This window comes from Mytilus edulis, chromosome 7 (assembly GCF_963676685.1).
Source record: "Mytilus edulis chromosome 7, xbMytEdul2.2, whole genome shotgun sequence".
Lineage (NCBI taxonomy): Eukaryota > Metazoa > Mollusca > Bivalvia > Mytilida > Mytilidae > Mytilus > Mytilus edulis.
Window position 1 is genome coordinate 66,361,676 of NC_092350.1, and position 27,139 is coordinate 66,388,814.

At 32.0% G+C, this 27,139-nt stretch overlaps 1 long non-coding RNA gene across 1 annotated transcript; it reads right to left on the minus strand.

The window, feature by feature from the left end:
* Positions 1–21,345: 21,345 nt before the first annotated feature.
* Positions 21,346–25,536, minus strand: LOC139483595 (uncharacterized). The gene is made up of 3 exons (XR_011655042.1): positions 25,490–25,536; positions 23,167–23,331; positions 21,346–21,787 (listed from the first exon to the last, which is right to left on the minus strand). It is a non-coding gene; the product is annotated as an uncharacterized lncRNA (long non-coding RNA).
* Between the last annotated feature and the right edge of the window lie 1,603 nt (positions 25,537–27,139).

Genomic DNA, 27,139 nt, shown 5'->3' on the forward strand with positions numbered 1-27,139 from the left:
TTAAAAATTGGAAGATAAACCAGGGAATTATTTTTAAAGATTTTAGATCTGTGTTGAAATATATATGGCCAATGTGATCGCAAATGACAGAACTATTCATCAGTTACCAATTGACGAAGATATTTCCATAAATAGGTCATATTTCAAGTGAAGATTTTAAAACACCATCCTATTTGATAATATTTAGCACATTAACTGATAATAATTATACTTATTTCTTCAACTCTTTACTACAATTTACGTTGTATTCATTCTATAATTTAAAGGGTGCTCAATATGTTTTCATAAATAGCTAGACTTGTATTTAAAGAACTTTTTGTTTTGATTGTCTTATTACACATGTAACGATGATGTCAATTTTACTTGTAGAGATGAAAGGAGAAAATACTATAAACATTGTTCAAAGACCAAAATAAAAACCGAGGAAGATACATGTCATTCATAATTGACGCTATGAATCAAAATAAGACCATGCCTCCATATTTTTTATATGTAGGAAAGTATGTTCTGGAATAAGGAAGCTGGAAGAAAATTTAGGGTGTCATTGTACATGGCGTTGACATATAGGTTTTTTTCATGCCTGCCAATGGTCCCATGGTAGCAACTTAACCGTTAGTGTTCTGATACACACCTGCATGTGATAGAGACACTACCATCAAGCTTATATCTCCAAAAAGACACTTGTGCAGGACAAAATAAAAATAGGTATGCAAATATTAGATAAACGCATATTCGTTCTTAATCATGCCCCTCCTTATTACTATTACATCATGTATATCTATCTCTAACAATTCTTGTTCTCATTCTTCCGTTTTATTTTCTTATTTAGGATATAATTTAATTTTGACCTGGGTCTAACAATCCCATTATATTTTCTTCGACATATTACTTTGATATATAGCCAAATATTGTTCTATGACCTTAATTGTTGACCATAAATGTCAAATAAATGAATATAAATAAGTCAATTATCAAACCATATATTAGTTAAACCATGAAGTACACAGTAGTTATGTGATCCATTTCTTATCTCATATTACACATTTATTAAATATCAAAATTCCTTTTCATCTATTTACAGATTTGTATTAGTTTTTTTTATGCCTCCTGGTTGAACTTGGGAATTTTTGAAAAAGTGAAGGTGTCATTTTCAATGGTTGGCCATACTCACGAGGATATTGACCAAGTATTCTCAAGGTAATTTTTTAAGTTGAAAATTTGATAAAATTATTCCACATTTGACAGGTACAACAAATTCTAAATGAATACCAACCAAAGACACTGTACTGTTGAGGCATGAAATGTCTTCTATAAGAAATACCAACTTATGTCCAAGATTATTTTGTCCATAGCGCCGTTAAAGGAAGAAGTTTTAACCAATTTATCGAACACAGTTCGTGACAGACCAAAAGAAATGCGCAGCTTAAAAAAGGCTTCACATCATACCTTATGATCATCACTGAAGAGACATGTATTGTCGAAATGCGCATCTGGTGCAGAAAAAATGGTACCGTTAATATTACTACCACTGGGTCGATGACTCTGCTGGTGGACTGTTAGTCCCCGAGGGTATCACCAGCCCAGTAGCCAGTACTCCGGTACTGGCATGAAAATACGGATTTTTTGTGTTATTAAATGCTGTTACAAAATGTTAAAAATTATTAAAAGTTAAGGAATGTATCTCCCTCATGCAAAGCTCTGATTCCTTTCACGTATTTGGCTATACGTTTTGGAAATTTTGGATTATGGCTCTTCATCTTTTATATAAGCTTTGGATTTTACATATTTTGGCCACGAACATCACTGAAGAGACATGTATTGTCGAAATGCGCATCTGGTGCAGAAAAATTGGTATCGTTAATGTTATTATGGAGAAAGATCAAGAGTCGCTAGAAGATCTTACTATTAAATAGGTGATTGGAGAAGCGAAGAAGAAATCCTCTGAATTATTGCAAATGTTGGTTTGTATAATGCTGCCAAAAGAAAGTCTTCAAACATTGCTCAAGCAAACATTCTTCCGTGGCTAGAAATGATACATGGCATGGTTTTGAAGTCAAGGTACCATGAGTTAATTTGCAGTCAAGGTACCATGACGTAAGCCAAATACAAAGAGTCATTAATATGTGTATGGCTGGTAACTTTTGCGACTAAAGTTTTAATATCATCAATATTAAGTGTTTAATACTTTTCAATAATTACAACATAAAAAAAGAAGATGTGGTATGATTACCTATGAGACCAAAATGACACAGATATTAACAACTTTAAGTCACCGTACGGCCTTTAACAATGAGGAAAGCCCATACCGCATAGTCAGCTAGGAAAGATCCCGAAATGACAATGTGAAACAATTCAAACGAAAACTACGGCCCAATTTAAGTACAAAAAAAAATGAACGAAACACAAATATGTAACACATATACACACGACAATCACTGAATAACAGGCTCTTGACTAGGAACAGGCACATGCATACAGAATGTTGAGGGTTTGTTTAACATGTTAGCGGGATCCCAAACCTCTCCCTAACCTTGAACAGTGGTATAACAGTACAACATCAGAAGAACGAACTAAAAAAAAAAACAGTTAAAAAGGCTTAACTCCTCAGATAGATAAAAAAAAACCCAAAAAAACAAGTGAACGTGGACGGGTAGTTGTACATCCCAACATATGTGAGAGTACTCGAAGTTAACTGACAACTAGTTCGAAGCCTCTTACAACTCATAAAAAAAAGATCACGAATCTTAGACTTAATGCATGTTTCTGTTAGGTGTAATACCACCAAATCATGGTACGTCACATCCGGTTGTATGAAAGTATGTTTAAAAAAAATATGACAGTTGTAGCTAATTAATCCATCCTACATTTTATTGCAGTAAAAACATTTCTGTGTCATAAACATGTCTTGGGATGTGTAGAGAAATTTTTGTAATCTTGAGGTTACATGGTGACTAAACCTTGTACACAGATAAAATAAGGGGATACATTTGATTGGTTAACTTCCAATGATGGTTATTTTCTTATATGCAATGACATGTTATGTGAAATTTTTTCAAAAGTACTGGACAGGATAAAACTTTACTCAGACCAAGTATTTCTTTATTTGAAACAAAGATAAATTCTGCACATTTTTTTGAAAAGTGCAAATTTAACAAAGACTTATAGGGGAAAATCAATGGTGTTATTAAACTTATTAAACATGCCTGTCTTAGTTCTAAAATACGTCCGCTGTGTTTTAAATAATGTGTTGAAGTAACATAATTGTTAGAAAATATATGAATATTGGGGCTTAGATTATGATAAGAAGTTCACACTTTTGTTAGTTTTTCCGTGTAATATGCTTTTTACTCCTTTTGTTTTGTTTTAACAAAAGCTGATATTTGCTTCAGACATACGTATTTAAAGAGAGTATTGGGTAAGGTTGTTCTACATCTGTCTATTTTTATACTCAAAAGACAAATGTGACTTTAAAGATATATGATCTTTACAATTTTGTAATTAAATATATGGACTGGCATCTTCTAAATGCAAATTGCAAACATCAGTGATTAGCAGATGTTAAAATGTTATTGAATTAGTAAGCACCAAATTAAATTCTACTGTTTATATTTTACGGAGGGAACCAACCTACGAGAGAGATGGGGTAAGCTTGGGTGACATGTTATCAATCTTTTTGTCTGAAACCGCTTAAAAAAAAAGTTTACACGATCTTCATTTTCATATCTATACCATAATTAAGTAATTATCGCTATGTTCTATTATTTAACGTGTACTTTTTGAAATGACCTGTAAATTTTCGGAATCTACATTTTTTTATATTATCTCTGTAGTCACCTGGCTATTGTTTTGGGGCTAAAAAATGGCAAAATCATAAGCCCTAACACATCAAACAGTTTGGAAACAACTGTCATAGTTATGACTTGGTAATCTTATCATTATGGAATTCAACATTCTCTGCATTTCCGCATAATATTTCAAATGGGTATTATCAAAACTGAAAGACTTCAGATGCATGCATATAAATAAAGTAAAAATCAAATATCATTTACTCACAACAGTATAAATTATCATAAATAATTACAATAGTGTAGGTATTCAGAACCTACATGTATTTTTATCCCGTAAATTACATCACTCAGTTCATACAGTTGATACGTGTTCAGTTCATGCAGTTAATACGTGTTGTTCGATGTTGGCGGTTGATTAAGTCTATTGTATGGTATCTATTTTTTTTAATGTAATTGCATGTTAAAGGAAATATGTGTTTATCACATGCCTTGCTTTTAGCCATTACAAAATTTAAAATCACAAAAATACTAAACTCCGTGGAAAATTCAATCGGAAAGTTCTTAATCACATGTCAAAATCAAATGACAAAACACATCAAACGAATGGACAACAACTGTCATTTTTCTGACTTTGTACAGGCATTTTCAAATGTAGAAAATGGTGGATTAAACCTTCTTTTAAAGCGCTATACCACTCACTTTTACGACAGTCTCATCAAATTCCGTTATATTTACAACGATGCGTGAACAAAACAGACACAATAAATAATATAGTCAAAATATGGATACAGCAGTCATCACTGTGTTTCTATCTGAAAACAAGCATTTTTACAAAAAAACACACAAGCATTTATCAAAGTTAAAACACATTCATTGATTCGCGTGTCGGACGTCAGAAAAATTATACGTCACATAGGAAAATCTTTTGTCAAAACCTTTAAAAAATCTTCGAATTTTTACAAAAAATAAGGATTTTCTTATCCAAGTCATAGATTGCCTTTGCAGTATTTGGCACAAATTTTTTGAATTTTCGATCCTCAATGCTCTTAAACTTTGCACTTGTTTGGCTTTATAAATATTTTGATATGAGCCTCACTAAGAATCTAAAAATGGTTAATACCACTACTCGATTAAAATAATTTTGACGTTTGTCGTTCAACGTATTTTCTAATTTAAAATAGAACTATAACATAATGGCATTTCATACAAGAATAACATAATGACGAGATCTTTTGAAGTACAGAGTCACGTTATAAAAACCAAAGAAACACAAAAAATCGCATATACAAAAACACACCAGCAAAAATGAAAGATAATATACAAACACATTCACGTCAAATGGATATTAAAGAAAACAATCCAAACAGTAAAAGTAACATTAATAATACACCTTATCGCTATTTGTCCGCCATCTTGGGTCAAAAGGTCGACCGGATGGAAGACCGCCAAATGTTTACGTTCTAGATAATGACAGCAGTGTCAGTGCTTGCTTTCAGCAAGAAATGTGACCAAATAAAGACAATTAATATCGATTATAAATATAAATACTGTTATTTATACAGTTTTAACCACACGTAAGTGTTTTTGGTTGAAAAGAGTTTGTTTTAAGGTAAAAACACAGACTTAAAATTCGGAGTTCCATTTTCATATTTGCCGATGTCTGGCGATGAGACTTGCTAGCATATTCTGGTGGCATTTTGATGATTTATTGGCGAACTGATATCTATCAACGGATCTTCATAATTATTGTTTTTACACGAAACACTAGACAGTAAACTATGTTTGCATATATTCAACGTGTTTTACTATAAGGCAACTTTTTGTACCCCCATTTAGAAGTTCCAACTGCAGTCATTGGACAAAAGTGAGTTCCATTGACACATGAACATACATACATTGCAGATCATGAAAGATCTAGTTAGAAGTTGCTAACAGTGGAGGACTTATTTGGAATTTTCACATCTTTTTAAAAAAAAATTTATCAAGGAACTTACATGTACATGGTGTTATTTGTTAAAAAAAATGGTTGTGAATAACTCCATAAGGAATAAAATAAGTAAATTCACAAAAAATACCTGTAGGCTGTACACGCAGGACTGCCAATTCTCACGCATTTAACTTAAGTGTGAGACTTGTACATGTTCATGATTTTTTGGTGTGATTTTCCATTGATCGTTTCAATTTTGGCCAAATCTCCAGCATTTGCTTCATGAAAAAGTTGACACAACTGTTACATGTACCAAAAGTTCCTGCTTGTATGACTGATGTTGCATGCATTTGATTATCAAATTTTAAACAGGGATGGACATGCAATGCTGCTGCACTAAAATGTGATTGCCTGATATTTCACAGTATAGTATATAGTTCTGTTTATAATCTGAACAAATATTCTAGGCAATAAGATCAATGAAAACATGAACAAGTGTCAGATAAAATACTATGCATATCCCCTGTACATGTGAACCCTGAATAACAATTATACATTGTACTGTACTGAAATTTCATATAATATTTTCCTAATTATGCTAATGCATGTATGATAAATAAAAAGAGTAAAAGTTTTCCTTGTTAAATCATTTTTTGCAAATGTAAAATCCTTAAAATTAGCTAACAAGATAATTTTCAACCAGCTCAAACCCTTTCAGGTATGCTCAAAATGCAGGATTTTGCATCCAAGATTTCAAAACTATTTTTTTTTTGGGAGTGGGGGTGCATGCCCCGAAACCCCTTAGCTGATTCGGGTCGCTTCACGACACTTACAAGTGTTGGACTAGTGGGAATTTTTCAGGACTAGTAAATTTAAATAAATACCAGCATTGACTAGTCCAGTGGACTAGAACGTACCCTCAAAAGTTTTGGTTTCAGACTGGTAATTTTCTTCACTCTGGTTAACATGTAATATACTATGGACTTACAAACCTAGTTTAAGGTATTAACCTGATTCAAATTCAAGGATAAGCTACGGTTTCAAAAGGAATTTAGAATTAAATTATAAGAAATGACTGTAATTTTTTTTCTGTCTATTCGAAATAACATAAAAAAGTTGATGCACACTGTTAAATAACCCGCTACACGTGTTATTGCGTTATTCAGTGTGCACCAAATTTTTTATGTTATTTCTTCATGGACAGAAAAAATAGAACAGTCATTCCTTAAATAAAATATTTTCTTCTTGCTGTTGGGCTCATCATGGCTAAAAATGACGCACCTTCAAAAAACCTTAGCAAGAACCCTGAGCTATAAAAGGCCCTGATAAGACAATATAAAACAATTTAAATGAGAAAACTAACGGCTTTATTTATGTAAAACAATGAACGAAAAACAAATATGTACTTGTAATTTTGGGGCCCTTTATAGCTTGTTGTTCGGTGTGAGCCAAGGCTCCAGGTTGAAGGCCATACAATGACTATAATGGTTTTTTGGATGGAGAGTTGTCCCATTGCCACTCACACCACATCTTCCTACATCTATGTAACATGTGTAACATATATACAAACAACAACGACTGAATTACAGGCTGAATCTTATAATAAATTGATTATTAAAAATAGACAAAACTATTTCACAGATAGCAGGATATAGTACATGTTTGTTTATACATGTACATGTATCACAAATACATTTTGAAATATAAAATTTTGAAGAGTATTTATAAATGGATTTTTATTTTACAACATGGCCTTTTGATATGAAATATCTTGAGATAAGAAAAGTACTCTTCAGTTGTCCAATGGTGTGATATATGTCAATTTTGAACTGTTACTGCTGTTCCCCTATAACAATATTGGAATAGAAGCCAGAGTTTGTTTTGTTTTAGAATTGCTGTACATGTTTTTTTTCGAGACTGTTTTAGGAGTCTATGTGGCATAGACTTTGCTCATTGCTGAAAGCCATTTGCTCACTTTCTTGTTTTTCTTTTTGTCATTTGTTCACTTGTGACATTTTTTTCTCATTTGCAATCATGCCACAACTTTTTTTATATGGCCGCACATTTCTTTTGGGGTACATGTACACTGTAGTATAATGGTATGATGTCGTCTTCGTTTGCTTCATTTGACCTCTGTGATCATATAAAGCTGCACCCTGTGGAGCACCTGGTTATATTTTAAATAAAAATGGGAGACAATAAATCAACATATTTTGCAACGATGACTTGGACAATTCAATAACAGAAAACACAAGTAAAGGAACAAGTATTATGCATTTATTTTTTTTAACATAAACATAAGTATTAGTAACTTACAATTAAGTTAATTAATATAAATACAATAATTAAAGAGGATACACTTTTCATTCCTTCTATACTTAAATATCAACTACATAATCCTCAGTTAACTTGATTAATAAATATTTTGATGAACAATTTAATAAACTATGAAAAAATACCATAACATAACATTTTCAAAAGGCTACATGCTGAGGCACAACACTGACATGTAAAGCAAAACATGAGACTTAAAATCCTTTCTCGCAATGCTTCTGGTACATGTAAATAAAAATGCTGAAGATTCATTTGGTTGTATTTATTGCCACATGAGATATATTTTTGAAAGTCCATTTAAATTTAATTCCTACATTTTGAAGTTATATCATGAAAAAATGATAACATGGGCATCATCTTGAAATATTAAGAAATTTTCTGCATTCATCTTCTTTCAAACCTCAAATTGGACGTTAACATGTTACTGTATATTTAATTAAAATTTTACTGTAAAGAAAATTTTTGTATTTTTGTAACTTCGTTTTTCAAACACAGGATCCCAGAGTTGTCTTCAAATTTCTGTGCTGTGCTGAAACAAATTGCCAATTGACTTATATAATAATAAAATTAATTTATATAAATAACAACAAATACAACAAGTAATACTATAACAAGTTCAATAATTGTCAATACTAACTAATCTTAATGAAACAGTCTGTTCAAAATAAAAGACTAAGCCATACTACAGAAAGTCTAAAGTAGTCCTGTCAGTAAACATGGTTACAGTTTCAGAGTCTGGATCCTGTTTTTTGGAATCATCATAGACAAAATTTCTCAAACAATTCCATATTTGAAGGTGTACACTCCACACTATGAAAATTCTTCTTGTGAAGAATCAGTGAACTTGGTTAAAGAATTTATAGAAAGTTAATTTTACCAATTATTCATCCTTCTTTCATTAATTTAACTAAAACATAGATGTTGTCTTTTATATGTTCTGTAACTGACTAATTTGAACCAGAAAAGGTATAAAAAAAATAGTGCTTCCTTTAATCTCCTACAAAAGGTTAACATTACGTATTAAAAAATTTGTTCTAGCACATGTAGTATGTTCCGATTACACAAACTAGAAATCAGACATGAAGTTTTGAAATTTTGCTTCTCATTTTACTGTTTCAGTATTCTACTTACTAAACAAAGTTTACCCCATAGCATACATTTCACATATAATATATGTATTAAGTTTAAGAATATATATTTCAGCAATTTTGGTGATGGGTATGTTTTGCATGCTTGTTCGATTCTGTTGACTTTTATTTAAGAAATTCAAAATGAGTAAACGTGCTTGTTGTGTTAATGATTGTCCAAATAATGGAGTAAAATTATTCAAATGGAGAGAACAATTCTGTGATTTTCATAACTGTAATTTCGGTACACCAAGATGTATATGTAGACCACCGTTTACACTATTCACATTTCCAAATGAAAAAAAATACTCTTACAACAGGAAAGTCTGGATAAAAAATGTAAACAGAAGTAGCGGAAATAAACTTTGGATCCCTACTGAAGATTCTCGTATTTGCTCAAAACACTTTGTAGATGGATTTCCTAATGACAATAACCCATATCCAACATTGTGTCTTGGTCATAACTCAGCTACTACAGTAACTTTTGCTAGACCACCACCAATTGATCGAGAAAATATAGATTTGACTCCACAAAAAAAAAGAAAAAAAAGAGTGTTTCTAATGAAACGGTCATAAATCAAGATCTTTTGATCGACACTGCAAAACACAACCTTGCAGACCATGTTAATAGTAATGTCATTAATGAAGTTGTCATTGATAAAGATTTGGAAATTAATACAGCCAATCAAAGCCATGCAGATCATGTTAATAATAATGACATTAATGAAATTGTCATTGATCAGGATTTGGAAATTAATACAGCAAATCAAAGCCATGCAGACCATGAATATTCGTCTGCTTGTCTTTCATGTGAAGAGAAATCTTGTACAATAGCTGCTTTAAGAAAGCAGATACGATCTTTGCAGTCAGATATAATCATACAAAAGAAATTGTCTTCAAACATTTCAAATAATTTCAGATGTGAAAATGTATTTAAATCAGATAAGTCGGTACGTTTTTACACTGGGATTCCATCTGTTGCCTCATTTAATGCCATGTTTCTAATTATTAAACCAAAAGTACAGACACTAAGATACTGGAAGGGACCTAAGCATTTTACATGCAATATCTTGAAAAGTAAAATCAGTAACAAACGTGGTCCTAAACAAAAGTTATCCGCTAAAGAAGAAATGACAATGGTTCTGATGAAGTTAAGGCTTGGTCTACTTAATGAGGACCTTGCAGACAGATTTGGAGTGTCTCAGTCGCATGTGTCATGCATTTTCAATACTTGGATAAAGGTTTTATCAAAGTTTTTAATTAGCTTAGTGTTCAATCCAAAAAAGGATATTGTTCGGGAAAACCTCCCCCCAACATTTAGAAACAAAACCTATAGTTCAGTGCGTCATATTATCGACTGTACAGAAGTCTATTTAGAAACACCGCATAATTTAGAAATGCAGAGTCAAACTTGGTCAGACTATAAACACCATCACACTGGCAAGTTTTTACTAAGCATCAATCCATCTGGTTTGATAAACTTTGTTTCTAAATGTTGGGGAGGTAGAACTAGTGATAAATATATCACAAATCATTGCGGATTCTTAGACATACTTGAACCACTGGATACAGTTATGGCGGACCGTGGTTTTCAAATTAGGGATGAGTTAACATTACATCAATCTTATCTTTTAGTTCCTCCAGGTAGGCGCGGGGCATGTCAAATGTCTAATCAGGAGGTCCAAAAAACTAAACAAATTGCAAATAGAAGAATCCACATAGAACAGGCCATAAGAAGAGTAAAATGTTTCAGAATTCTAAAACATGAACTACCCATAACACTGGTACCACATTTAGATGACATTGTTCAAACTTGTTGTGGCATTTGTAATCTATACCCCCCATTACCAAGGTATGAAGGCAACAACAAATGAATGCTTTCAGCACATGGTTCATGAGAATAAATTTGAGAATTTTAAAAACTTTAAAAATGGTTAATACATGCATCATACAAAATGCTTTCCACATACAGAAAAAAAGAAAGAAAATATTTGAATTTATATCTAATGAAGAAAATACTTTAGAAATGCGTTTCAGTCAAATGTTGAATAGTTTATTATAACTCTTGTAATCGAAAACTAATTTGTTGTTGCATTTAATATTGATTATTTCAAATCTGGTAATCAACATGCAGTTTTAATGCCTAAAGGTTTGACCCTTTCTCATTTCAAAATAAGTTTAGTATGATATATGGGAGATAACTCTTATTATTTAATAATTTAAATTCAATTGCCAAATTTAAAAAAATCAACATACCTATGAACTTAACTTGTTTCTCTACATTGAGCAACTTTGAAAGGAGCTCAGTTTTCAAATAAAACTGTTTGAAATATAAATCATGTTGAACATTTTTTTTGTCCAACATTTCTATTGAAAAAAGTAGTTAGTCTATATGACAATGAAGGTAACTCATTATTTTATAAAAAATATTTGAAGCTTTTTTAGACAAAATTGGTTCTTAAATTAACAATGTATATGTATTACATGTACAATGTCTTATTTGCAAACACTGATTGACATGAGTAATAATCTATCTTTACTATAGTCTATTATATTGATTCAGTTATTTTTCAACCAGTTATTTTTGTAACTATTTTTAGATTAACAACTCTTTTGTGAGAAATTACACAGTAATATTCTCCTTTGGAATTACTTTTAGCTAATGATCAAAATTTTGCTTCAATTATTGAACAGTTTTAGCATGGAACAATTTTCAAATATTGGTGAATCAAGTGGTCAACAAATATTATGAAAAAGAATGATAAAAATAAAATTATATTAGCAATAATATATTTTCTTTAATGTTATGAACTTGCTTAAAATATTCACTTTTTAAACATGAAAAAAAAAAACTGTTTTCTAAAAAGCATGAATCATGTGAAATGTAAAAATCTATTTACAAGTTACTGTTGTTTCTGCATGTTCTGTTATATTTTTTTTTATACTGAAGTTGTTTCCCTTTACAAAATTAATGCCTTAGATTTGGACCAAAGATTTAAATTATAGAGCACCCCATTTGAAGAGATTCTTCACTGGTGAAAAAAAAAACCCATTCAATATGATTTATATATATTAAAAACTGTATGCCAACACATTTTAATTTTTCTATATTATATACCTTGTATTATATTATAGCTATTCAATATGTATGAACATTTGTTAAGAATGTTAATATATGAGCTGCATTAGATAGAAATAAAATTGAGATTGGAAATTGGGACAACAACCTGACAAACGAGTAGAATACATAACTTTTTGAAAATTTAGTTTATATAAAAATATAATGAAAACAGACATTTTGTATTACCAGTAGATTGTTTAAACTAAGCTTTATATTCTATCTGGTGCTTCTCATACAGTACAATGTATTAATCACATAGATATTTTCAGTAGCAAGCTGTTAACCTGTTTTGTGTACAATCTGTAGCAAATTGAATACAGTTTTTATTTCAGATAAAAAAATCAAGCAAGAAATGTTGGAATGTGATAAATGAATCTTTTAACAATACGAAAGTAATTTTGGTGAAAAAAGAATATATCACAGAGCATTTTAAAATATAACAAGAATAATTAGCAAAATATGCTAATTTATTGAAATTTTACCTAGTTGGAAATTACATTTACTTTGAATTATATTGAAAAAATCTCACTTGTTATCCCCATATAATTAAAAAATATTGTATTTTACATATTTATACTATCTACAGTTAGGACAAAACCATGTCTTTTTCTTAGAATCAGTTTTTGTGAACTCAACACAAGGCAAATGAAACCACATTTCACATTTATCACATCCAACACTTCTTTCATTGTATTTAGAGACATTTTCAGATTCTTTTATTAAATTTTTACAAATAGGACAGAAATAAGATTGTGTGTCACATAAAGATGTTTCAACCTCCATTGATTCGGGTGACTGTTCTACAGAATTTAATTTAGGATTCAGTAGTTCTGGTAAAATACAATTAATAAAAAAATACTTTAAATTAGGAAATAATACATTATAAAATGTTTCCTCATCTAACACAATTCTTTGTTGTAAGTAACCATTTACAGTAAAAATAAATAAATCACACCATTTTCTGCCAGTTATGGCTATCTGACCTTGAACTTGCGTATAATAAGAATGCTTCTGTTTAACAGAAAATGTACAATTTTTATAAACAATATATCCTGGCAGATGACAGGAACAAAAACCACTACAGTCAGAACATAAAGGTACAACAGGGCATTTGATTTCTAACAAGCCATCACCACAACAAGAACAAGATACTAAGAGGTCCGGTGTGGCAGATAAAAAACAATTATTTTGGTCTACAAACATTCCACATTTTCTGAAAGACACATTTCTATGTTTTTTTTGGTATATTGAAATATAATTCTCAACAGCAATAGGTTCTGTTTCACGACCATGTTTTAAAGATTTAATATTCGGGTTAACACTTGTATATCCCATCACAATTTTAATTAAAGAATTACTATCAATAGAAGATTTAGATTTAATTGAGTTAACTTTAGTAAAAATTTGATAAAATTTAGATGCTGTAATACGTCCCTTTCTGAGTGAAAACCAATTACAATTATCATGTTGACCAACAGTGGATTTCTCAATAAAAAACACCTCATCATCTGTGACTGACTTGACTTAATCCACTTCGTCCCAAGGGGGACATAGGACGACTACAGTAGCTTTCCATCTTTTCCTGTCCTTGGCTAGTTTCTTTGCTTCACCCCATGTTTTTCCAATTTTCTGAAGATCAGATGTTAAATCTCTGCGCCATGTGGATTTTGGTCGCCCCCTTTTACGATGCCCTTGGGGATTCCAATCTAGTGCCTGTCTTGTTACATTTGTGTTGCTTTTACGTAAAGTGTGTCCAATCCATTTCCATCTTCTTGTTGTTATCGTTCTTTCTATTGGTTCTTGTCTTGTTCTTTTCCATAACTCTTTGTTGCTGATTGTGTTTGGCCACTTTATTCCAATGATGTTTCTAAGACTTGTAATGTTTTTGTTGATGCAGCTGTCAGTCTCCAAGTTTCTGAACCATAGAGAAGTATAGATTTTACGTTTGAGTTGAAGATCCTGATTTTGGTGTTCGATCTGAGAGCTTTGCTCCTCCAGACTGGTTTTAGGATAGCAAAGGCTTGTTGAGCTTTTCTTTTTCTGGATTGGATATCTTCATCTGTCCCACCTGATGTACTGATTACACTTCCAAGATATGTGAATTCACGGACATCTTCAATTTCAGCATCTCTCACTTTGGTTTTGTTAAGTTGGTTTGTGTTTACCCTCATGGATTTTGTCTTTTTTGCATTTATGTATAGTCCTACTTGTTTTGCAGTTGTTTCAAGGTTGGCTGCTTGCTTTTGTGAATCTTCATGGCGATTGGAAAGCTGACAGATATCGTCTGCAAAGTCCAGGTCTTCAAGGCATGACTGTAATGTCCATTTAATACCCAAAGGAGTATTGTATGATTTCCGACTCACCCAATCTATCACTATCAGAAAAAGGAGAGGGGAAAGTAAACATCCTTGTCTGACACCGGTTGATACAGGAAATGGATCTGTCAGAGTCTCTGCATGGCTCACTTGACATGTAAAACCGTCATAGAGCTGTTGGATGACGGATATGATTTTCTCGGGTATTCCATAATGTCTAAGAATGTTCCATAGTACTTGATGGTCTATACTATCAAAGGCCCTCTCGAAATCTACAAATGTTAAGTAAAGGGATGTCTGCCATTCAATGGTTTGTTCGATTATGATTCTTAATGTGGCAATTTGGTCAATACATGATCTCTCCTGTCTGAAACCGGCATGTTCGTCTCCTAGTAACTTATCAACTTCTTTCTTTAACCTCTGTAGGATGATGTGACATAGGACTTTACTAGGAATGGAAAGCAAAATAATTTCTCTCCAATTGCTACAGATTGATTTGTCGCCTTTCTTTGGTACTTTAATGAGGATTCCTTTACGCCAGTCATCAGGTATATGTTCGTCATTCCATATTTTGTTAAGTAGTTGGTGAAGTTTATCAATACAGATGTTATCCATTGCCTTTATAGCTTCAGGGGGTATGTTGTCGATCCCTCCTGCTTTTCCATTCTTTAGTTGTTTTATTGCAGCGTTGACCTCTGTTCTAGTTATATCTCCTGTCTTGATATTCAGGACCTGTCTCCCTTCAATGATAGGTGGGTCTGTTGGAGATGGTCTGTTCAGCACTTCTTCAAAATGATCTTTCCATCGTTTTAATTGATCTTCAATCTTCAATCTTTGTTAACACATTGCCATTTTTATCTTTGACTGAAGCACTTGAGTTTGATCTTCTTCCACTTAGTTGTTTTGTGGTGTTGCAGAGAGATTTTATGTCTCCTTTGCTACATGCAATTTCTGCTTCTTGTGCTAGTTGTTCAACATCTGTTAGTTTTGGTAAAAAATTTAAAAAATCATAACATGATGTCTGTGATTGAAATTTAGAAGTTATAAAATCCAATGTATAATTAGCAATATGTAAAATAGTGGGATCTTCTGTTTCTGGTTCTGCAGGATCTTCTGTTTCGGGTCCAGTGGGATCTTCTGTGGGACCTTCTGTTTCTTTATGATCTTTGGTAATTTCTTCTGTAAGTTGTTCATTAACATCATCTTTAGGTAATCCTGCATTAGAAATAATAGATAGTTTCATTAATTATTAACATGTTATTTGTATTTTTATTGAAAAATATCATAAATATTGAAGCACAAAAATTAGATTCTTGGGTTTCTTCGATATGTTAATTCAAATAGTGTACTAGATTTTTTTTATTTTTTGACCTGTGATTCTAATTGGTTTGCAATGTGGTCTAAAGTGTCCAATTCTTTATATGACCACAAAAACTAGTATATTGCTATCACATCATCATTGTTCCCCGTCGTCATCAGCTTCATTAGGAATTTAGGAGACACTTGATTTCTAGACAATATATAAGTATAGTTTATTAAAGTGAACTATTTGAAATTAAAAATCAAGGTTTTAAGCTACTGAAGAAAGTTGAGATTTTGGGGTTTATGGTCACAACAGTTTAGAAATTAAGGGTCTAAAAGGGGTCCAAATAAGTATTTTTCTACTTTCCAAACAACAACTTGTGAGTATATGTATGGATCTTTATGAACTTGTACCGCATTAGATCCATTGCAAAGAAGCAATGTCGGGGTTGATTTTTGGGGTTATGGCCCAAACTGTTTATGATTTGGGGTATTTTTGGCCCTATTTTTAAATTGGTTCACATTGAGGTCCAATGGATCCCAAATTAAACTTCATTCTATTTCAACAAAATTGAATGTATGGATTTCTTTGATATGCTGAGTATAACCATATACCGGTATTTAGATTTTTGATTTTTGTGCCCCTTTATCAAATTGGTCCACAATAAGGTCAAAAGAGTCCAAATTTAAGCTTTGTTTGATGTTTTCAAAAATTAATTTATTTGGGTTTTTGGCTATACCCAATCTAACTGTGTATTACGATTTTTAATTTTCAGTCCTGTTTCCATTTTTTTATACATTAAGGTCAAAGGGTCAAAAATCAAGCTTAGTTTGATTTTAAAGAAAATTGAATTCTTTAGGTTTTTCGACATGCTGGATGTAAACATGTATTTAACTTGTTGATTATGGGCCCAATATTCAAGTTTGACCAAATTTTGAGTCCTAAATTTTCACTTTGTTTGATTTAAACAAAAAATTGTAAATGTTGAGTTCTTTGATATCATGTATATTAAACCATAATAGATAATTTTTTTATTTTTTTTTTTAGTTCAATTTGAGTGTATTCATTCTGTGTCAGAAACCTTTGCTGTGTCAAATATTTAATCACAATCCATATTCTACCATATATTTGTGCAATAGAAAATATGCATTGCCATTCCACAGATTTATTGAATTATGCACCCCCTTTTCAAAAAGTCTGTATCCACCCTTTGCTTAAAAGATTTGCCTTTGCCACAACCAGCATATAATATTCAAAATTTCTAATGTTAACATCCAATATGTATTTTTTAATACCTTTTGCTTAAGATTTGTGTTTTGTTGCTTTGAATAAGTAACAATCATAAAAAAATACCTCTAAATATACAAGCATTTGGTAATATGCCTCTCATAGCAATAGCAAAACTGCTCAAAATTTCTCCCTTCTCTGTAGTTATAGGGTCAAACAATTTCCTACTATTGGGCATCAATGTTCTGGATTTGACTGTAATAAATGAAATAGTAAGTTAATTTTAAATCATAAATTAAGGTACAAATGTACTTACCTGACATATGTACTTTAAGATTTCAATCTCCTTGGTATTAGACTCGCCTTTAGTACATTTGTCAGGTAAGTATAATTTATTCATGAAATTTAAATTTGAGTTCAAATTATTGCATTTTAACACTGAATTGGGTACCCTTACTTGAAAGAGGTGGCTTAATATGTGTTTTTCTATTTTCATCATCAATGGTAATGTAGTCATTTAAGCTGCCAGTTAATAGGGGGCAAATGTAAGAAAAAACTTACTTTTATGATTAGTAGATTATCAGATCTTGATAGATATTTAACATATATATAAAATATGTATATATTCCTTGTTGAAGGCGGTGCAGTGACCTATAGTTGTTAATTTCTGTATCATTTGTTTTCTTCTGTACAGTATCTCTCATTGGCAATCATACCAATTTTTTTGTATATATAAGTTTATACATTTTTGTAAATAAACATTTAGGAGATAACTGTATTGTATTTTAAGCTCCGACGGCATCAATTGGGGATTTGATGGTCGCAAATTAAGTTTACTGGCGACGCGTTAGCGGAGACGGTAAACGGGTATTTGCGACCTTCAAATCCCCAATTGATTCCGTCGGAGCTTAAAATACAATATTGTTATCTCCATTCTAATGAAACTGACAGAAAATAACGTAAAAACATGTATTTAAAATCTGTCACATGCCGTCTGCGCTTGCGCGTAAGTCCCATAGCATCAATTGTCAATTGATGCCATGTAAATAAGTGACGTTATCCAATCAAAATGAACGTTACAAACGTTGTTGCATTAGAATGTTTGTTATAACTTCTATTCTAACAATGATAATCACTGCAATTGGTGTTTCATATATATATTTAAAAGAAAATTAACTGCATTTTTCTTCTTGAAATATGTTAAGGTTGGCTATGATATTTAATTCATATAAGGAACTTATGCATTCTTCTGTATATATTTGAATACATTATTTGTTTTTACAGATTACAAATGAGTATCAGTGAAGTTGAGTGAACAATATTGTTATGTTGTTTATTGTTCAACTATAAATGCTGTAAAACTGTAAATAAAGGCATTTTGATGAATCTGCTTGGTTATATATATATACACTGTATATGATAAAGGTTTTAAGAGTTACAAATGTATGCGGTTAATTTTTTCTTTACTCACTTTCTTGTGTATACCTGGTTGATACTGATTGATTTGCCGGACAAAATGTTTGAAATTTAACACAATACAAGTGCCCATAATATTTTTAACTAGAACATGTTTTGTTATTTGTCTTTGTATGTACAAATGTATGTGAATTGTTTAAGTAGTTACTGTGTTATCCAAGAAGATGTAAAACAAACCTGACTTTGATCTGTTTGATTTCTTTGAAGGCATGCTGGCGAGCAGTTTTGGTTGCATATCTTTTTTGGGAACTACCCAACTGCATGCTGATGATGTGCATGCCCCCATACCATATCTGTTGGATGACTCCAATTTGAAAAGCAAACTGGGAACATGATTGCATGTTTGTCCAAGTCTGAAATATCAATAAGTTGATCTTCAATGCTGATTAAATATACATGTATGAGAACTAAGAAATTGTCATATTGGTTATATTATTTATAAATAAGAGTTTTGACCTCACTTTCACGGTCCATTGAACAAAGAAATTGACAGTATGATTGGGGCATCATGATATCAATTCAGTGTTACTTTTGATACATTCTTGTTTTATTTTTATCATATTTGTTCTTTGTTGGTTGTTTGATTCATACATTGACTTTTAGTTTTCTAGTTCCAAATGGTCTACATTTGTCATTTGTGAGTCTTTATAATTTTGACTTGTTGTATTGGTTAAAATCATTGAGGAAGGCCATAGAACTTGTTCAATATATATAATTACTTCTACATCCATTCGTCTCCTGTGTATACAGCATATTCTTAACTTATTTTACGAATATAAAATACAGGCTTTAAAAAACCTACATGAGCAGATGTGTTATATATAATCAAAAAATACATAAATTCATAATAAAATAAGTTTTAAAAGCTGAAGGTGATGGGGAGATAAGTTAGGATGAAATTTGAAAAAAAATAGGCAGCACAGGAGCTTTTAGTAAAAAAAAGACAGGACCGAACAGAGTGAAAAATAAGAAGGCAGGACAGAGATTACAGCTAAAAAAAATTGCAGGACAAAATTTTTCATTCTAGCCCTCCACCCCATTAAAATCAAATGATAGCTCCCTTAAATATATACATTATATATACAGTCTACACAATGAAGTGTTAAATTTACAGGCCCAGAGCTTAATTTTTGAAAATTTTTAGTTATATTCTGTTGATATGATTTCTACATGCCCAAATTAAGAGCAATTTTACAAGCACCAGCTGCCTGGGTATCAAGAAGAGTGATGGCAGCATTAAAGGAGATATCTTATCTTTGTGTTCTTTTTTAAAAGGAGGGTGACTTTTCATGTCTTTGGATTGGGAATTAATTTATGTTATGGGTTTTTAAAAATAATAATATGAAATTCAGATGCCCCTTCACTTTCATAACTTATAATAATAAAATATATTACCCTGCAGTACAAGAACAGTATGCTCCTTTGATGCTGCCATCACTCTTCTTGATGCACACCCAAACATTATGCAAATCATTTCTTATCCGTTGTGATGGGCAGCATTTGGCTTTCAATAAACAAGTGTCCCTGTCCAGAGGGTGATAAAAAAACTTCCTGGAGCCAGCCACATGTAAAATATTCATACGATTTGCCAACTTTGTAATCCTTAAGCACCTGGCTTAAAGAGGCAATATCACCATGATCAATTAAATAAGTAGAAATGTCGGAAAGAAAAGTTGGAGGCCACTTTGAAATACCAGATTTCTCATCGAACCAGCCGCTATGTAATTTGAGGGGATCGGGTATATCACAGTAATATAAAATACGGTTATAACAATTAACATTGTCCAGCAATACTTCACTCTGTTTGGGTTTGACCGGCAAACCCAACTTGGCAGTAGAAAAACATAGAGCACCAAGCTCGTCTTTCGTCCCTTCTTTCGTTAGTCCCCTCATTGTTAAATAATGCTGTAAGTTGTCTGTTTTCCATGTTTTAAATTCTTCCAACGATGTAATTTGGTCACCAGGATCCATAGTAAAGTAAAATAAATAAACGAAAGTAGAAAAACTGACCGGCAGTACGTTTTTAACGGAAGCAGACGATAAAAAACAAGGACGTTACCAAGCAAAACATATACAATGGCCGCTTACGATACCGATTCCGAATCCGGTCGACCTTCGACGCGGGCCGCTTACGTTCAACTTTAAAGTAATAGCGATAAGGTGTATAGAACATAGACAAACGAAAGAACAATATAACACGTTGTTAAGATCACAAACAACGTCAGTACGCAGAATCTATACACCAAGGCCATCATGTATTATTTGCGAAGTTGATACGGAATATTTATCAACAAGGTCCTGGTACATTCCGATGAACTTTTTTTTAGGAAAAGGACGATACGTTCTTTGACATACCCCCGATTCATCAACTTTCTGCGCAGACAGTGGTGACGTTATACAAAGTCTGAGTAGGAGCTGCAAGCTCTTGAATATCGGATAAGTTGGGAAATGTATATCCCATATGCTGGTGAAGTTGGTATATTGCTGCTAAGGTGGGGGAAATTTATAACTTCAAAATTGTAATCGTCTCGTTTGTCATAGATTCTGGTACTGAGATGACTCTATGTCAAATTCGAGATATAAGGCAGTAACCATTTGATTTTCAGTTTTTGGAGAAAAAAATAATTTGTTTTTGACCCTGAGAAAAAAATAATTTGTTTTTGACCCTGAGAAAAAAATAATTTGTTTTTGACCCTGAGAAAAAAAAAAAATTGTTTCATCCTCAGCTGCCACTATATGTAATGCTAAAATTGAAAGAACAAAATTGTTTTCGACTTGTCGACAAAAAAATAGAAAATCAAATGGATACTGCCTAAGTCTAAAAATAATGCGGAGGTAGCCGTGTCTGTTGTTTCTTAAATTTCTAGTTCTGGGGATAAATTCATGGAACTTTAATTCCGACTGGAGCGTTATATACAAGATTACACGATCGAAATGGATGGTCAGTCTAGAGTGTATTTGTTTTGATAAAAATATATTTTTTATAACACACAGCAGTCTTAATAACATCATTATCCAAAGTTTTATTGATTATTGTTCTGCTTCCATCTTAAGCAATCGAAGAACACAAATAATCCGATGACAGACGCGATAATAGCAGCTCCCATAATTCCCATGGTTTTTGCCGAGGTTCTGTTTTCATAAACACTTCTTAAAGATCTTTTATACACTGAAAGAAAACAACAAATTTATGATTTAATGGTTTTCTTGCATTTAAATAGTTTTAAGCACAAATATAATATGAATGTAAATTGTATGCAATGCATGAATGCATTTAGTTTGATAAATATTGTCGAAGTGGCGTCCGTTTGTCTGTGCAAGATATACGAGTAGGCAACCACGTCCAGTCAAAATGGGGACGACAAATATGCTTCCTGCGCGCTCTCTGCACGTTAAGAAACCAATCAACAAATCATTGAGGGGTCCGTTGACGGCTAGTTTCAAAACAAAACTTTATTTGCCTATCAAATACATCCTTAATTTTCAGTGCAGTACAAATGTCCCTGACCGTAACCAACTTTTTTTAAAATTTATTGTTAATTTGATCTCGTCCTGTACATACATGTTATGTTTGCCACTGGACAATAAGCAAGCAACCACTAATCAATGGATATTAAATATAGTGTTGTACTGAATAGTATTTTGAATTAATTTTAACCACATTTTAGAATTCCAAGTTATTCTCATGACTACTCATTTCATTTAGTTTGCATCATTTTTATATATGCATATTAATGTGTTAATCGCGTTTTTGTTCCGTTTCAGTCGTGTTCTATCATTTGGCTTGTGTTTTTGTCGGCATCTTTGTTTTGGTCGCAACCCTTTTATGAATCGCGTCAGACGCTAAACTGTGATTGTTGTTATGTACATGACACTTATACAAGATTCCGGTTTTTAGGAGTCTATGATTTAACGTGTATTATCAAAGGTTTAATATTGCACAATGAGGTACACAGAGTATCGCTTATAATTAGATTGCCTATTTTAATGAACAAAAAACCAATAGTTTTGAGATGTTCACTAATCGGGTTTTGACTCTTTGTCAGGTAATCCATTTTTTAAAATGCCAAAATGATTGTGATATATACGGAAAAATATGGACAGAAAAATGTCCTGCCTAATTTTCAATGGCTTGTTTCTTCTTTTAAAGAATTTGCAGACCGGGCGAGACCCTCATGGGTAGTCAAGGTCGTTAACAAATACCTCGTTCGTTGTAAAATTAATGGAAACGTCTGCATATGTTATGTTTATATATAGCCTGTCAAATTATTATTCTTTTAAAAATCTTATTATTTTGAAAGCGAACATCCTGTAGTTAAATATGTTATCTGTTCTTTGGTCAGGTTGTTGTCCCCATCCTCCATTTCCATTCTCAGTTTTGTCAAATTTGCAAATCAACAAACCAATTGATTTATTATAAGTAGAATTTTATTTACGTCAATAATTTTTAACAGACATTTTACTTTAATAAGAAAACAGACGACATTGATTGGACACGTTGAAAGTTAAAAATAAATGTTAAAATGTTTTTCTCTAAAATATACCTACTTGATGTACTCTTTCTATCTACTGTTAATTTTTCCTTAAGTTGTTCCACTTTTTGTTCCACGTCGATAACACTTGGGGAATCACATGGTTTATAACAATATGAAGATGCATCCTGCTGCACTGGCGTAGAACACATTCGAACGCATGTCATATTGCTTCTATCAACTTCAATGATTTGTATGAAATAAATGTTAATGTTAATTGAAAACATAGTACGTTGTAAGAATATAGTTTTTCACACAAGTTAACAATTTTGCCTGCTTGTTGAATGCAAAATGTAAACTAACTAATATGGCCGCCATGACTATAAATTGGAAAAATGTAAGTTTTTGTCTATTATCTTGAAAAAGTAAAATCACAAAAATACTGAACTCCGAGGAAAATTAAAGACGGAAAGTCCCTTATCAATTTGCAAAATAAAAAGCTCAAACACATCAAACGAATGCATGGAAAACAAATGTCATATTCCTGACTTGGTACAGGTACTTTTGTATGTAGAAAAATGGAGGATTGAACCTGGTTTTATAGCTAGCTAAAACCTCTTACTTGTATGAAAGTCGCATCAAATTCCACAAATTAAAGAAAAATTCTGACACGTTTTCGGAATGTTGAGATTTATCTTCCTACTATCTGTTAACCTCAAAACTGTCAAAAGACTTCTTATCTTGTTTTTTTTTCTTGTTCTATCGCTTTTTCTATATCTCAAATTTTATCTTTCAGTTTGTAATGTTCTATTTCATTTTCCGTGGACGTGAGTTTTGGTTGACAAGCGTCACCAAAAGGATTTGAAGGAAATTGGGACCAAGATATATTGTCAAAGAAATTTGTATTTTCTTCTGCTACTAGGCCATCTTGCTTTACTTTAGATTTTTTTTCTATCTTTTAAGTTTTGCGTTCACACTTTTTACCAATTTGCTTGCCAATTGAGAGGTCTGGGATACCATTACTCAGAACCTTTTCACCAGCGAAATTTTATTTACAACAAATTATTGTTCCCATATTTACGTCTTCCTATTCGAATTTAAAGGCATGTAACCACTTTTTGTGTTTTTTTTTTATGTATTTGTACACACGGCACATTTCCAACCCATTAATATTGACGTTTTTTTTTGCACAATCTAAGGTAAACGTTACGACGTCCTTATAAACAAAATGGCGTCGCAGCGTACACCAAAGAATATTACCTATGATTCATTAGATTCTGAAACGGGTAATACATTGCGTTATACGACTCATTAAAACTAGATTTTACTCTATACCCTGTCTTTTTCTGGTAAGTGTAAACTATGTTGAGAAACTTGAAATAGCTAATATGATCTGCAAGACAAGATCATGACATAGTCAAAATGGACTCCTTATTCAAGTGATTTGCCTTTAATTTACGATGTTGATGGGATATCATAGTTACGTATTTGGCATAGTATAAATGCACTTCAAACGTAATAATTGACTTCACTTTAACTGTTTGAATTCTTGCACCCATGATTTTAAAAACGCGAGTATGGTTACAACCTTTTTACCCGGTAGGCCTGGTATCATTCATGGTTTACCCTCCAGGGTAAAAGAGGAAATACATATATTGTTACTGATGTCTTCTTCAAAGTAGCAGTTAAACCCTGCTACAGTGGGATGTTAGGATAGGATTCACAAATACGAAGCCACGTCCGGTCAGAATTGAATGATTTAATCCTAGCCTCTTGTCATGAGAGTACCACGCTCGTTAAACGTCATGAAGCTATGCAACAGCTCTAATCTTCTTCTTAAAAGGCTCTGTTTTGGTTAAATGCGTATTTCTATTTGTATACATCTGATGAGTAAAGCCTTTTTCAACTGATATTTATAGTTCGTTTTAGTGTCGTACTGTTACATCACTGTCCCAGGTTAGGGGATGGGTTCACCTGTTCAACCCCGCCCCATTCTGTATTTATGTTCCTGTCCATGCAAAGTCAGAAGCCTGTAATGCAGTGGTTGTCGTTTGTTGATGTTTTACATATTTGTTTTTCGTACATTTTTTTGTACGAATTGTTTTACCTTAACTTTGTAATTTTTTAGGGGCTATGCGGTATGGGATTTAGTCATTATTTAAGGCCGTATGGTAACCTATAGCTGTTAATTGATGTGTCATTTTGTTCTCTTGTGGAGAAATGTGTAGAAGGCAATCATACCACTTCTTTTTTATATTCTGTTATACAAAACCTTCTACCAGTAATTGTTTTAATTGTAATACTTGTTTAATATATGATTTCGTCCTGATCATGTATGAAACATTTGTAACGACATTTAGAAACCTACAATGAATCACCAATGTCCTAAAAAAACTTACATCTAACAGATACAGACATACTTTCAGCTAGTAAAGGAGAGGCTACTGCAACAAAATAAGGATACAGTTACAAACAAAACAGAGTTGATCCTATTATACATATATCATGATACCATCCTTATTTCTAGTTTTAGTTCCGAATGACAATTAAATATCTACTATTTACAATATTGTTCATCGTAGAGAGATTTTGTATGTATGTTTTAAGTTATTATTCAGCATTAAAGTTGATGATACACTGGCACACTCTGATCCGGTTTAATTTCAATTAGCCCTTGCTTCATACTTTTTATTTTGATTATGTCTACTACCATCTGCTGAAAAACTCGGTTGCAAAACCTTGTTGTCCGTTTCATAGACCTAAATGCTTGAAATGCAGACGGTTTTTTAAAATATAAGACATGTGTTCAAAATTTTTATTTAAAAAATACAGAGGACTTAGTTATATATGCATGCATTACTTCAATATTTTTATCAACATCATATTGATCAGAAACTTGTCCCATTTAACTTGACAATTACCTTCGTAATGCGCGCTTGTTTGCAGTGGACTATATAGTATAGCTGGTAGTTCTGTTAAGTGTACGGCCTCCCACGTAGGACAACCCCGTGTGCTTTTTACATCAAGAATATTCAGCCAGCCAGTGTCGTTTGAGCATCCATTCCATATTGAGTTGATGTAAAATGATCGGACACGTGATGGTCTTTGATATCTGAAAACACTTATGACATGTATATCTTGCAAGTAAAGTTTTAATAGATATAGGAAGATGTGATTTGTGTGCCAATGAGACCCAATCCAAATCGCAAAATTTATAAAAGTAAACAAATATCATGTCTTCTCTGACTGTTCATGACGTTAAAATACTAAATCCCTGGGATGTTTTTTAGTTGATTTTAGTCTCTGATGCAGGATTGTTTATTATTAATTGATTTTGGCTTTTAACTAGCTGTCAGTAACTGCGAGTACTCTGAAATTGTATTTTCTTGTTAATTCGACCTGTTGATAATATTTTTTTATTTTTTATATTAATATGGATCTTGTCTATATACCAGCTTTGATTATTTGGAATATCTACTTATTTTCACTTCTTCGTACTACATTTGTATGAACATGCATTAAGATTATTCTCCTTAAATCTGTACAGGGAAATAATTTTAGCTAGCTCTAATGTATAGTTTTATTGTTGATATTCACCCCAATTTGTATCTAGTGTTAAATTATGTATTTATATGACAAAACTTTCTTAGAATATCCTGATTATTGGAAGAATTTTATACACATAAGTAGTAAACCTAAAACGACAAAGTTATTTTTCATTTACCTGTAGATATTATTAAAACCGTTTTTTTTCAAAAGTATTTCGCGGTGGTGTCTTGCCATGACTTTGTTTGGACTTGTTTCTTTGCTTTTTGGCCTTGAATGTTTGTCCCTAATATTTTATTAGCTGTGCATTTGTATTCAGGTATCGCAGATCAAATTTATTCGTTCATAGTGTGTTAATTTACGTTTTTTGATTGAGTTAAGCCTTCCAATTGATATTTTATCGTGTAGTTTTCTATATTGTGATGCTATGCTATTGTTTCAGAAAAAGGGAGAAGGTTTGGTACCATTAAAACATTTAATCCCGCTGCAAATGTTTGCACCTG